Source organism: Hemicordylus capensis, chromosome 2, assembly GCF_027244095.1.
Source record: "Hemicordylus capensis ecotype Gifberg chromosome 2, rHemCap1.1.pri, whole genome shotgun sequence".
NCBI classification, from domain to species: Eukaryota; Metazoa; Chordata; class Lepidosauria; order Squamata; family Cordylidae; genus Hemicordylus; species Hemicordylus capensis.
This window is the reverse complement of record NC_069658.1, coordinates 300,924,125-300,936,669: the sequence shown is the minus strand read 5'-3', so window position 1 is coordinate 300,936,669 and position 12,545 is coordinate 300,924,125. Positions and strand designations below refer to the sequence as shown.

The 12,545-nt window shown below is 45.1% G+C and overlaps 1 long non-coding RNA gene across 2 annotated transcripts in view; it reads right to left on the bottom strand.

Annotated features, from left to right (window-relative positions):
* Positions 1–12,545, bottom strand: part of LOC128341882 (uncharacterized) — a 97,720-nt gene that overhangs the window by 68,834 nt on the left and 16,341 nt on the right. For both annotated transcript variants that reach the window (XR_008314633.1, XR_008314632.1), the window contains exons 2-3: positions 5,237–5,386; positions 3,620–3,733 (exon numbers count right to left, since the gene is read on the bottom strand). This is a non-coding gene — a long non-coding RNA (uncharacterized LOC128341882). The remainder of the gene's footprint in view (positions 1–3,619; positions 3,734–5,236; positions 5,387–12,545) is intronic.

The following is a 12,545-nucleotide window of genomic DNA, read 5'->3' as shown; positions in this document are numbered from 1 at the left end:
GCCTCTTCCTATTGTTGTCTCCTTTTGGGGCCTTTTTACTGGTTTCCATTTGGCCTGCCTTAGCCTCCATCTTAAAGGTATAGAGAGTTGTATCACTTAATGGCATCTTCTTGGTTGGTGGGAGGGAATCTCAACATCCTGTGGATCTCCCTCCCCAGCCTAATGGGAAATCTGGCAGTGGAAAGTTCCTCAGAGGTCTTCTGAAGGCAAACTTGCATCTTAGTCTTTTTTAGTGCAAGCAAGCAGAGCAGGGCTGGAAGGAGAAGGGGCTATTGAACATTGGGATATATATTCTACACAAAGAAAGAAGCCAATTAAAAAGTCAGACAGCTCTTAGAGCAGTGTAGTTTAGTGGTGAAAGTGCTGGATTAGGGCCAGTTGCTTTCTGACACCCTTGTTACAAGCATTAAATGGGAAGAGAACTATGTTATATATATCAGGATGAGATAAAGATGCAATATATACAATAGGGAAGCTCTGGTGGAAATGGCAGAAGTTGTGAGATGAATCCTGCCCTCCTCCTCTAAAGCAAGATTAACCAAGGAGTAGTCTTTTACTTTAGATTAACTCAGCATCTTGGCTTACCTCCCAGCTCTGAAAGAAGAAACATCTTGCTCCCAGACCGCCTTCCCATTAAAAAGCCAATGTGGTTGTGCTACACAGCTGTCAAGCGCAATATGAAAGCTTGAGGTGGAATGGAGGTTTCATTAATGGTGCCTGGTTTTCAAAGCACCAAACTGTCCTCTCATCACTGAGGCAGGTCCCAGAGGAATGATGCCCTTTTTGAAGGCAAGCAATTATCTTCCAGGCAAGAACATCCTCTTCGTTCTTGTCTGCTGCTATGCTTTCTCTTACCCTTGGCTTTGTGAACTTTGGGGTTTGAACCCAGGTCTCTTCAGGCATGGAGGCACATGAGCTCTGTGTGCCGTCTGCTTCAGCCCTTGTTTTCTTCTCCCCAGGCTGTATATCGGACGAAGCTCCTCCGGGGGGGGGGAGGGGGATGCATTCTGATGGCTCAGCACTTCTCCCCTTGTGCTGGAGCAGAAAGGGGGAGTATTTTTAGCAGTTTGGTTCTCGCAAACAGTAATTGGTTTCTGAGGGTTTTGCTGTATATTCCTGATTGTACTTCACAGTTTGCTACACAGGAAAATGTGTTCTTTTCCCTGCTCAGCTCCTTTGGCGGTTTTTGTTTAAGCGGGTAACTCTATTGCGAGGTTGGATGGCATCCATGCAGACTGCCGGATCAGCAGACACCAGGCCTCATTAAAAGCTTTTCTTCCCAACCTAATAGCAGCCCTCTCCTCACTCCTCCAGAGCCCCCTCTGCCAACACACGTACACACGCTCACTTCTTCACATCCTCCCTCCTAATCATACTTCTAGCAGCTGGGACCAGAAAGCATAAATTACAGACTTCTCAGCTGTCCAACTGCCAGCCAAGCACCTTTTAGTGACTCCCAACCAGGTGCTGTGGGGGCAGCTGTCCATTCCACCATGCGCCAATAGTCACTGCTTGCTTGCCTGGCTTTCTCCTTTTCCTGGGACACACCTTCAGGAATGAATGGCTGTGAGGAGTTCTAGGAATATTTTGACAAAACCAGAGGGTGTGCTTTTAGCAAGCAAATGAGATTCTCTCTATACCTTGAAAAGTCACCTGTTTAATGCTATACTTAGCATCCAGGGTCAAATCACACATTATTATTATTATTATTATTATTATTATTATTACATTTATATCCCGCTCTTCCTCCAAGGAGCCCAGAGCGGTGTACTACATACTTGAGTTTCTCTTTCACAACAACCCTGAGAAGTAAGGTTAGGCTGAGAGAGAAGTGACTGGCCCAGAGTCACCCAGCTAGTTTCAAGGCTGAATGGAGATTTGAACTCAGGTCTCCCCGGTCCTAGTCCAGCACTCTAACCATTACACCACGAGACCCATGATTGGCTCTCGATGCCCAATGTTTTTCCTTTTGCTCCAGTGCAACTGAAGAGGGATGCTGATTTGCTGCAGAAGTGGTGAGCAGGAGAGGATGTTTTACTCTTTCTCCTCCTCATGGCTCCACAATCAAAATTGTCCCTCCAAAGATGCGATTAGCTCCAAGGTGGCAAAAACAAAGATACAGATGCTGTTCCTGTAGTTTTCCCTTGTGAGGTAACAGGCAATAGCAGCATCAGAGGTCAATTTAGATCAGTCAAATGGTTTGTGTGGAGGGGAAGAGTTAAACATCCCCTCCTGTTCAATGTGACCCACAGTGTAGCCCCATATAGCTGAATATGAGTAAAAGAAAAAACTTGTGGAGATCTGATCAAGGATATCCTCCATCATGTTTGGCTTGGCAGATTACTAAAACGGGTAGAACAGTTAAGCTGACTGTGTTGGTGGGGAGCAGCCTGATATAATGTACGTTTACTGAGAAGGAAGCCTCATGTTCAAATGGGCTTACTCCAAGGTAAGTGTCCATAAGACTGCAGCCTTAGACAGCCACAGTCCTCAGCTGTTAGGTGGAATTCAACACACCACCAAAAGGAAATATTTCTGGCCCAAATAAAAGTGGATAAATGGAGAGGAACAGGAGTGCAAATTGCAAACATCAAATGCCTCTATTAAGTAATAATTAGGGGTTGTTGGGTGTTTTTGCCCAAGAGGGAAAATTGGATCTGCATCATTGTCCTTTGTATGTATGAAAGGGTATTTTTAAAAGTTACTAAGGAAACTGTTGGCTGAAACGTGTCTGACTCTAATCATCATCATAGTAATCATAATAATAAACTTTTTGTTAGCTGCCCCATAACAAATTGTTCTCTGGGAGGCTCACAACACAGCATTACAACATCAAATAAAAACACATAACACATTAACTCACAACAGACCAAAAACGGGGGGGGGGGTTAAAAATATAATGCAAAGCAATTTAAAAAATTAAATCAGTTTTAAAAATCAAATTTAAAAAATAAAAATGTAAAAGGCCTGAGTGAACAAAAAGGTCTTTACCTGGCATCTAAAAGAACAAAGTGATGAAGCTAGGTGGACCTCACTGGGGAGGCTATTCCATAAACAGGGTGCAACCACCAAAGAGTGTCTATCCCTAGTAGTCACCCCCACCTCATCTTGTTTGGTGGGGCACTCGGAGCAGGGCCTCTGAAGAGCTTAAAGTCCAAGTCAGAACATATGGGGCAAGGCACTCTTTCAGGAAACCCAGTCCCAAGCCATTTAGGGCTTTAAAGTCAAAACCAGAACTTTGAATTGGGCCCAGAAGTGGGTTAGGAGGCAGTGGAGCTCATGTAATATGATCAAAATGTCCAGTCCCAGTTAATAATCTTGCAGCCCTATTTTGTACCAGCTGCAGTTTCTGGCTGTTTTCAAAGGCAGCCCCCACATACAATGCAGTGCAGTAATCCAAACAGGAGGTTACCAGAGCATGAGTAACTGTGACCAAGCTATCTCTATTCAGATAAAGTCACAGTTGGCGTGTCAGCCAAAGATGATAAAAGTTGTTTGGAGCCACAGAGACCACTTGAGCCTCTAGCAACAGTGCTGGGTTGATGAGCACCCCCAAACTGCGAACCTGGTCCTTCAGGAGGAGTACAACCCCATCTAGAACAGGCTGAACATCATTCACCTGGATAAGGAAACACCGACCAGCAGTACTTCTGTCTTGTCTGGATCTTGTCTCAGTGTGTTCACCCTCATCCAGTCCATTACTGCATCCAGGCACTCACCACCTCACCTGCGTCTGATGAAAAAGAGACACACAGCTGAGTGTCATCCCCATACTGATGACACCTCAGGCCAAATCTTCGAATGACCTCTCCCAGCGGTTTCATGTATATGTTAAACAGCATAGGGGAAAGAATGGAACCCTGTGGAACACCAAAGCACCACTGCCAAGGGGTTGAGCAGTAATCCCCCACTAGGGATGTGCATGGAACCAGTTCAAATGGTGGCCAGTTCTGCCGGTTCGATGGCGGAGGGTGCTGCTTTAAGAGTGGGGGAGGGTGCACTTACCCCCTCCCTCTGCTCTTCCCCCACCAGTGCTCCTTTACCTCCTTCTGCCCCATTGCCCCCATTTACCGGATACAACCGGAAGTATCCAACATCCCTGCGTGCGCCAGACATGGGCGTGTGCACGTCGTGCCATCACATGCGCAGGCACGCCAGATACTCCTAGTTGTATCTGGTAAATAGGGGCAACGGGGCGGCAGGGAGGTATGCTGCTGCCCCAATGGACTTTAGAAAAAAGGAGTGCTGGCAGGGGAAGAGTGGAGGGAGGGGTAAGTGCACCCCCTGCTCTTAAAGCAGCACACACCCCCACCATCGAACCACCCCCGCTTGGTTCCGTGCACATCCCTATGCCCCAGCACCACCTTTTGGAAACGGGCCTTGAGATAGGAGCAGACCAACTCCAAACAATGCCTCCCACACCCAACCCAGCCAGCCTATCCACAAAGATACCATGGTCAATGGTATCGAAAGCCACTGAGAGATGCAAAAGAATTAATAGGTTGCACTCCCCTGTCTCTCTCTACACAGGTCATACCATAGGGCAACCAAAGCAGTTTCTGTTCCAAAGCCAGGCCTGAAGCCTGATTGAAATGGACCTAGATAATCCATTTTCTCCAAAAGTGTCTGGAACCTGTCAGCCACTACACACTCAAGCTCCTTGTCCAGAAAGGGAATACTGGCCACAGACCTATAGTTGTGTACATCCTCTGGGTCCAGACTGAGTGGTCGAATAATAGTTTCCTTCAATGGAGCTGGGAGCACTCCCTCTCTCAAAGATGTATTTAGAACCTACTGGGCCCAGCTAAAAATCCCCTCCCTACTAGATTTAATAAGCCATGAAGGGCAAGGGTCAAGCAAGCATGTGATTGGCAAACTCAACTAAATACCTTGTCCACAACCTCGGGCACCAATAATTGAAACTCCTCCAGCAAAAATGGACCAGGTGTTACTCTGGGGACACCTCTCCCAATGAGCCTGGATCAGTTGTAGAGTCCAACTCATGGTGAATGCAAGCGACTTTACCCTCAAAGTGCTATGCAAATGTGTCACAGTATGCTACAAGATTTCTAATACATCTTGCCTGGGGCCAGATTTCAAGAGGCCCCACGCCACCTGGAAAAGCCCCACTGGATGATATTGAGAGGATGCAATGGGGAAAAACATTTCTTGTGTTCCATCACTGCCACAGAATAGGCTCAATAGTGAGCTTTAACCTGTTTTCACGCAGACTCACCCCGTGTTTTCCTCCACTTGCATTCCAGCCATCTCCCAGCTTGCTTCATCGCTCAGGCAGGCAGACAACTGACAGCAAGGTGGGCGGTACACCAACACAATCCCCACTCTGCCCTGAGAGCCCAACACCAGGGCTCCCAGGACAGGGGGCCTAGGGAGGAAAATAGAGCTTTTATAAGTTACATCACCCCCACCACCACCAGCCCTCCAGGCTATTCTGATCCTGCACTAAATACTCAGGTGGACACAGCTGGGAAAGACTAATCTCTTCCAGCTTCCCTGCCCACCAGGTTTCCATAATACAAACCAAGTCGGCCCCTTCATTCACAATTAAATCATGGATGATAGAGATATTATTCTGGACTGACCTGGCATTAAACAGCAGCACCAGCAGGCCAAAGGACAAGCTGGTAAAGCAGTCAGGAACCCTCCCATGATGAGAACAACCAGAAGAAGGGATAGGAATAAGATGTTGAACCACTCTCCCCATCTTCTGAAGTAAATGAGGCCCCACACCATACCTTCCCCTACCCATAACCACTCTAATTGAAACATCCCCATCTCTCCCCAGGTTCATATCCTCACTGTTGGAACACTGGAAGTTCTAGAAGAACAAAGGATTTATAATATGCCAAAGACATATTTGCCAAAGACAAATGGAACCCTCACGGTTGGCAAGGGACAATTGTGGTATCCAATGTATTCCAATATTCACAAATATTGGAATACATTGGATACTACAATTGTCCCTCGCCAACCGCGAGGGTTCCATTCCTGGAAATCCTCATGGTTGGCTAATTCATGTTAGGTGAGACACTGACATGAATGGGAAACAGGAGGTTAGGGGAATCGCGAGCTGGAAAGTACCTAAAAATAAAGAAAAATCTTGAAAAAACTGCCCCCTGATCCCCGGAAATCATCCCCTGATCCCCAGAAATCATCCCCTGACCCCTGGAAATGGCTCCCTGAGCCCCCCCAAATTGCCCCCAAACTTGCAAAAATTGCTCCCGAACCTTCAGAAATGACCCCCCAAAACTGTTCAAATAGTTGAAAAAAGGTGCCAAACAGCTAATACTCAGGTGGTGACAATTTCCCAATTGCGGATACTCAAATCCACGATTGGGAAACCCGCAATTGACAAGGAACGACTGTATAAGTTATGTATTATCACAAGCCTATATTACTACCTTTAAGTACCCGGCGTTGCTTGGGCTTATTGTGTGAGTTTCTCTTTGTTATTGCATCCATAAGTTTTGTGGATATACCCATTGTATATCTATCTGTCTGCGCGAGGAGGTTGTCAGGGTTCCCAGGTACCCTATGTTGGGTACCCTATGTTACCCTATGTTAATTGTAGGGTCATAGGATGTCTCTTTGCAACGTTTGGTCCCGACAGCTCAAAGGGTGTGGGAATGTATAGAGAACAGACAAACAGACATTCAAAACTCTCTCTCTCTCTCTCTCTCTCTCTATATATATATCTTATTCTTATGTTCTAAATGTGCTAAAATATAAGAATACTCAAGTTCATTTATGTGGGTAGTTATTTTATGGGCCCTTATTTATTTGGATTGTGCTATTTATGTATAATTATATAACTAATTGATAAGTAATTATTAATTAGTATATGCATTTGATGTTTGTAATTTGCACTCCTGATCCTCTCCATTAATCAAGATGGACTTCCTCATAGGATTCCTTCATAACTGATATTGATGGATATTTATCTAAGATGCAACATGAGCGCTTCAGTATGTCTATGTATACACTAGAAATATGATTAGAAATACAGGCCAACATGATGTTAACATTTCATGTTAACATTCATGTTAGTTAACATGTTGTTGTTGCTAATTCATGATAACATCTACCAAGGAATGCTTGCATGTCTGGCAACTGGACAACAGAGAAGTCTGGAATATCTGCATGTCTGCAGAGGATTCTGGGACATGATCCAGGGCACACACAGTTCATAGAGAGCCCAGGCCCCAACATAGCATCCATACTTTAGTGATTATGTTATGGCCAGCGTGACCAAAGTTAGTGGACTGGACCCAGAATTTGGTTCAGAACTCAGCTCAGAGAGGCATTGGTGCAAGGCCTCATTCAACTCTGAATGAACTAATCAATACACAGCATCCAGGTCTCATGACTTGCTTTTGGAACAAATGGTAATTGCTTTGTGAAGGTAGGGGCAATGGAGCATTGTTTCACAATGTTTTTGCAGTGTGTAATCAAGAGACACAATGGCTAGGCTCATTTTCCTGTCTCACACATATCCAAATGCTATTACTGTGGAATGCCTTTACAGATGCATGTTAGGAAGATGTACACACAACAAGCAATTTGGATCTGTTATGGCCCAGGCCACTCATATTGGACCAGAACACATAGCCTAGTGGGCCAGGCTGAGGCCTGTGTCTTTGCCAGCAATTCCATTGAGAGATTCCCTGTTGCAAAGAATCACTGCACTCCTTGCAACAGGAGTTCAATGGAGTGAAATGATTAACTCCTAAAACTGTCTGAGCTTTGCTCTCAGGTAGTGACTTTGGAAGAGCCATAGGTTAATCCCATCTTTCTCTGACAGAATGTTTACCATGTTTGATATCACCCCTATTGTTTTACTTTAGTCAGATGCATTGACTAACTAGTCTCACACATATAGCTTTGCTTCTTCTTTCATAACACCTTCAGCTTTACACCCTAGGTAGATGTACACAAAAGAAAATGATTTAATTGCTGTATCACACATTTAGATTCTTTCTATATACCTTTGACTGTTAACATTCTTTGGGGCCAGGAGTCTGCCCTCTCAAGCAAAGACAAAACAACAGCTGAAGAAATGCAGATGTTTGGAGAACACAAGGATACAATGTTTTCTGATAGCAGCTAACAGGAGATGGAACCAGATCCTGTTTACCCTGGACTGACCTAATATCCTGAACTGATCAATAATTGTCAGAAGATAAGATCTAGAGGAGAACAGCAATTTACACTTTTGAGATTCATGACAGATCAAAAGGACCAGTTTGTATAAAAAGGGGCCTCCAAGACATGGCAAACCAGCAAGCTTTGCCTAACCAGCAGATCTTTGCCCATGCGCACATCCCAAGTGCCTGCTGTCTAACTGCAGAGCTAGCAGAGGCCTGGGACCTGCAGACAAGAGACTGCTCAGTGATTCTTGCCACAGGGTGAAGAATCAAGGGCTAACTCTGTCTGTGAAATCCAGCACCAGCTTTTTTTTCATCTGACGCCTCATCGTCCCCAAGTCTCGGGCCCTAGCTGCGTGCACTTGCTGCCCCATGCCAGATTCTGGTAAATATGCTGCTTCTATAGCCTTGGTCTCCACTTCCCTTCCCCTTTGCCCCCTCCCTCCTCCCTCTACTAACTCCTGATTCCCAACCATCCAATTCCTGAGTGCCTTCCTTACTTTCCCCCACTTCCTTTTTCGATTTATCTCTGATTTGTGTTAGGTTTTAGGAAGATTTAATACTGACTTTACATGCATCCACACAATTATGATAGTTAGGAACACTGGGTTGTTATTACTAGCTATGATTGAAAAATTACTAGTAGCTCTGATTGGTTGTTCTGTTTTCTGCTCAGTTAAGTAGATGCTGTTGCTCTTTTATACTCAATAAAGTCCACTGAATTATTTGAGAGTGTTTTGGTCTTCTTTCTACTTTTGTGCCCAGACTATACATGGTTACTTTGTGACACTGGTGAATGAACTGGTCACTTTGTGACACTGGTGAAACAAGCCTAATTTCATATGCTAGCTCTGGAACATATCTAGTGTACAAATCAGGCTTGGCTCAAAACATAAGTGCACAACATCATTCCATGAATGATAGTATTCCATGAATGTCTTCCAGTTGGAAGACTACTCTGTGAAGAGCAGACACAGCTGAAGAGGTGAGCAAGCTTTTCTAAACACCTAGCCTTTCCCCCCTTCAAACTAGCTAACAGGAAAAGGGGAGATCTTCAGGGGCTAGTTTCTCTGTAAGGGATAAGTCTTAGTATGCCTCTCTCTCTCTCTCTCTCTGTATGTATGTATGTATGTGTGTTATTTGCCAGGGCTAGCATTTGCCAGGGCTAGCAAACTCCAGTGTTTTTGTTTGTCCCTGCCTAGAGGGGATGGAGTCAGCTAGGGCTGGGGGAGGCCCCACATTCCTTTGACATTCCTTTGACATTCCTTTGACTCACATCCTGTGTCTCAGTTGGAAGACTACTCTCTACTCTCTACATAAGAGGTGAAGGCCTGAGAGCATAGCCAACAGGGATAGCAAACAGGGTGTTGGAGTTTTGCAGGAGTTTAGTGGGAAGTGTGCGGTGGAGCCTGGAACAAGCCCCCGAGATCACAAGGAGCCTGGTGGAGAAGAGAAAGTAAGTACAAATCCCTCCCTCATATCCCTCATATTCTTAGGAAAGGCTGTTTGGACAGTTAAATAGCTGACCATTACAGCTGAGACCTATCCTTCTAATAAACTATCTAAGAAACAGATAATAATAAACAGATAATAAACTACTTCTAATAAACTATTTCTAAATACTGTAAAAAGTCAACAAAAACAGTATGAAGATAGAAAGTCAGCAGGGGAAGGGGAATTTCCCAGTATTGCACAGAGTGCCATGTGTATGACTATTTGCCCCATGGGCAGAAGTTATGGGTGTGTGCTCGGTGCAAGGAGCTCCTCTGCTGTCAGAGAGAATGAAGGTCTCGGGCAAGGAGGACATCAGTCTGAGGAAAAGGGAAATGCTCCTTTAGAAGGGACCCCTTCCGTGGATGATGAGCCCATATCCTCTCACATAGGGGATACTCCTCCGTGGGGTGGGGGCCTCCTTGCAGTGGGTGATTCAATCATTAGAGGTATAGAGAGATGGGTTTGTGACCCGCTTGTTGACTGCACGGTGACTTGCCTGCCTGGTGCGAAGGTTGCGGACATCACACAGTGTCTAGATAGGCTCTTAGGCAGTGCTGGGGAGGATACAGCTGTCGTGGTGCGCGTCGGCACCAACAATGTGGGGAAATGTAGTCGAGAGGTCCTGGAAGCCAAATTTAGGCTGATCAGTAGCATATTGAAGTCTAGGACCACCAAGGTAGCATTCTCAGAAATGCTACCTGTTCCACGTGCAGGTACATTGAGACAGGCAGAGCTGAGGGGTTTCAATGTGTGGATGAGATGTTGGTGCCGGGAGGAGGAGTTTAGATTTGTTAGGCACTGGGATACATTTTGGGGAAAGCAAGGCCTGTACAAAAGAGATGGGCTGCACTTGAACCAAGATGGAACCAGACTGCCGGCGCTTAAAATAAAAAAGGTTGCAGAGCAGCTTTTAAAATGATGCCTGGGGAACAGCCGATGGGAGCTAGGCAGTATCTTGTTTGACAAAAACCATCCTTTAAAGTGAGAGGGTGCAAAGGTTTCAAATAAAACAGAAGGGGACAGAGGAGAACCACATAAAAAGCAGACAGAAGCCTGTGCCAGCTGTTCAAAGAGTCAAAAGAAAGATAGCATACATCAGGTGAGAGATTCAGCATATAGGTGCTTACAGTATATGCCAATGCCAGAAGGCTTCAAGCCAAGATGGGTGAGCTGGAGTGCTTGGTTGCTAATGCAGAAATAGATATACTGGGCATAACAGAAACATGGTGGAACAGTGAGAACCAGTGGGACACTGTTCTCCCTGGATATAAACTCTATAGAAAGGACAGAGAGGGGCGCCTTGGAGGTGGAGTAGCACTGTATGTTAACGAAGTGATAGAATCTAACAAGTTAGAAAACCTAGGTGAACTGGAGTCCTCCACAGAAACCCTGTGGGTGACAATACAAGGCCTGAAAGGGAACCTGCTACTGGGGACGTGCTATCATCCTCCAGATCAAAACACTGACAGTGACAGGAGGAAATCAGGGAGGCGTCAAGGAGAGGCAGGGCTGTAATAATAGGTGACTTCAATTACCCACACATAGACTGGGTAAATTCACAGTCAGGTAATGACAGAGAGGTCAGATTTCTAGATATGCTGAATGACTGTGCCCTAGAACAGTTGGTCTTGGAATCAACCAGAGAGAAGGTGACCTTGTACTTAATCCTGAGTGGCACCCAGGACCTGGTGTGTGATGTCAATATCATCGACCCTTTAGGGAACAGTGACCAAAGTGTGATGAAATTCAGCATACATGTGGGGAGATAACCACCAAGGAAGTCTAACACAGACATTTTGAATTTCAGAAGAGGAAACTTCTCCAAAATGAGGAGTATGGTGAAAAGAAAGCTGAAAGGGAAAAGCAGGAGATTCACTTTGTTCCAGAGTGCATGGAGTTTACTTAAAACCACAATACTAGAAGCTCAGTTAGAAAGGAGAAAAGGTACCACTAAGTCCAGGAGGATGCCAGCATGGCTAACAGGTACCGTCAAGGAAGCCATAAAAGGGAAGAAGACTTCCTTCCAAAATTGGAAGGCCTGTCCAAATGAAGAGAACAGAAAGGAACACAAACTCTGGCAAAAGAAATGCAAGGTGACAATAAGGGAGCCGAAAAGAGAGTTCGAGGACCATTTAGCCAAAAGTATCAAGGGAAATAACAAAAACTTCTTTAAGTACATCAGAAGCAGGAAACCTGCCAGGGAGGCGGATGGACCATTAGACAATGAGGGGTGAAAGGGATTATCAAGAAGGATATGGAGGTTGCAGAGAAGCTATATGAGTTCTTTGCATCCATCTTCATGGCAGAGGATACTGAGCATATACCTGTTCCTGAACCAGGCTTTTTAGGGATGGAGGCTAAAGAACTGAGTCAGATAGAAGTGACAAGAGATGAAGTTCTAAACTGTCTGGAAAAACTGAAAACTAACAAATCGGCAGGGCCGGATGGCATCCATCCAAGAGTCCTCAAAGAACTCAAATGTGAAATTGCTGACCTCCTTGCTAAAATATATAATATATTCCTGCAATCGGGCTCTGTACCAGAGGACTGGAAAGTAGCAAATGTAACACTGATTTTCAAAAAGGGATCCAGGGGTTATCTGGGAAATTACAGGCCGGTTAGGCTAACGTCCCTTCCAGGCAAATTGATGGAAAGCATCCTCAAATAAAATTGTAAAGCACATAGAAGAACAAGCCCTGCTGGGAGAGAACCAGTATGGCTTCCACAAAGGTAAATCTTGCCTCACAAACCTTTTGGAGTTCTTTGAGAGTGTCAACAAGTGTGTGGATCAAGGTGATCCAGTTGACATAGTATACCTGGACTTCCAAAAAGCTTTTGACATAGTTCCTCATCAAGACTCCTGAGGAAACTTGGCGGTCATGAGAT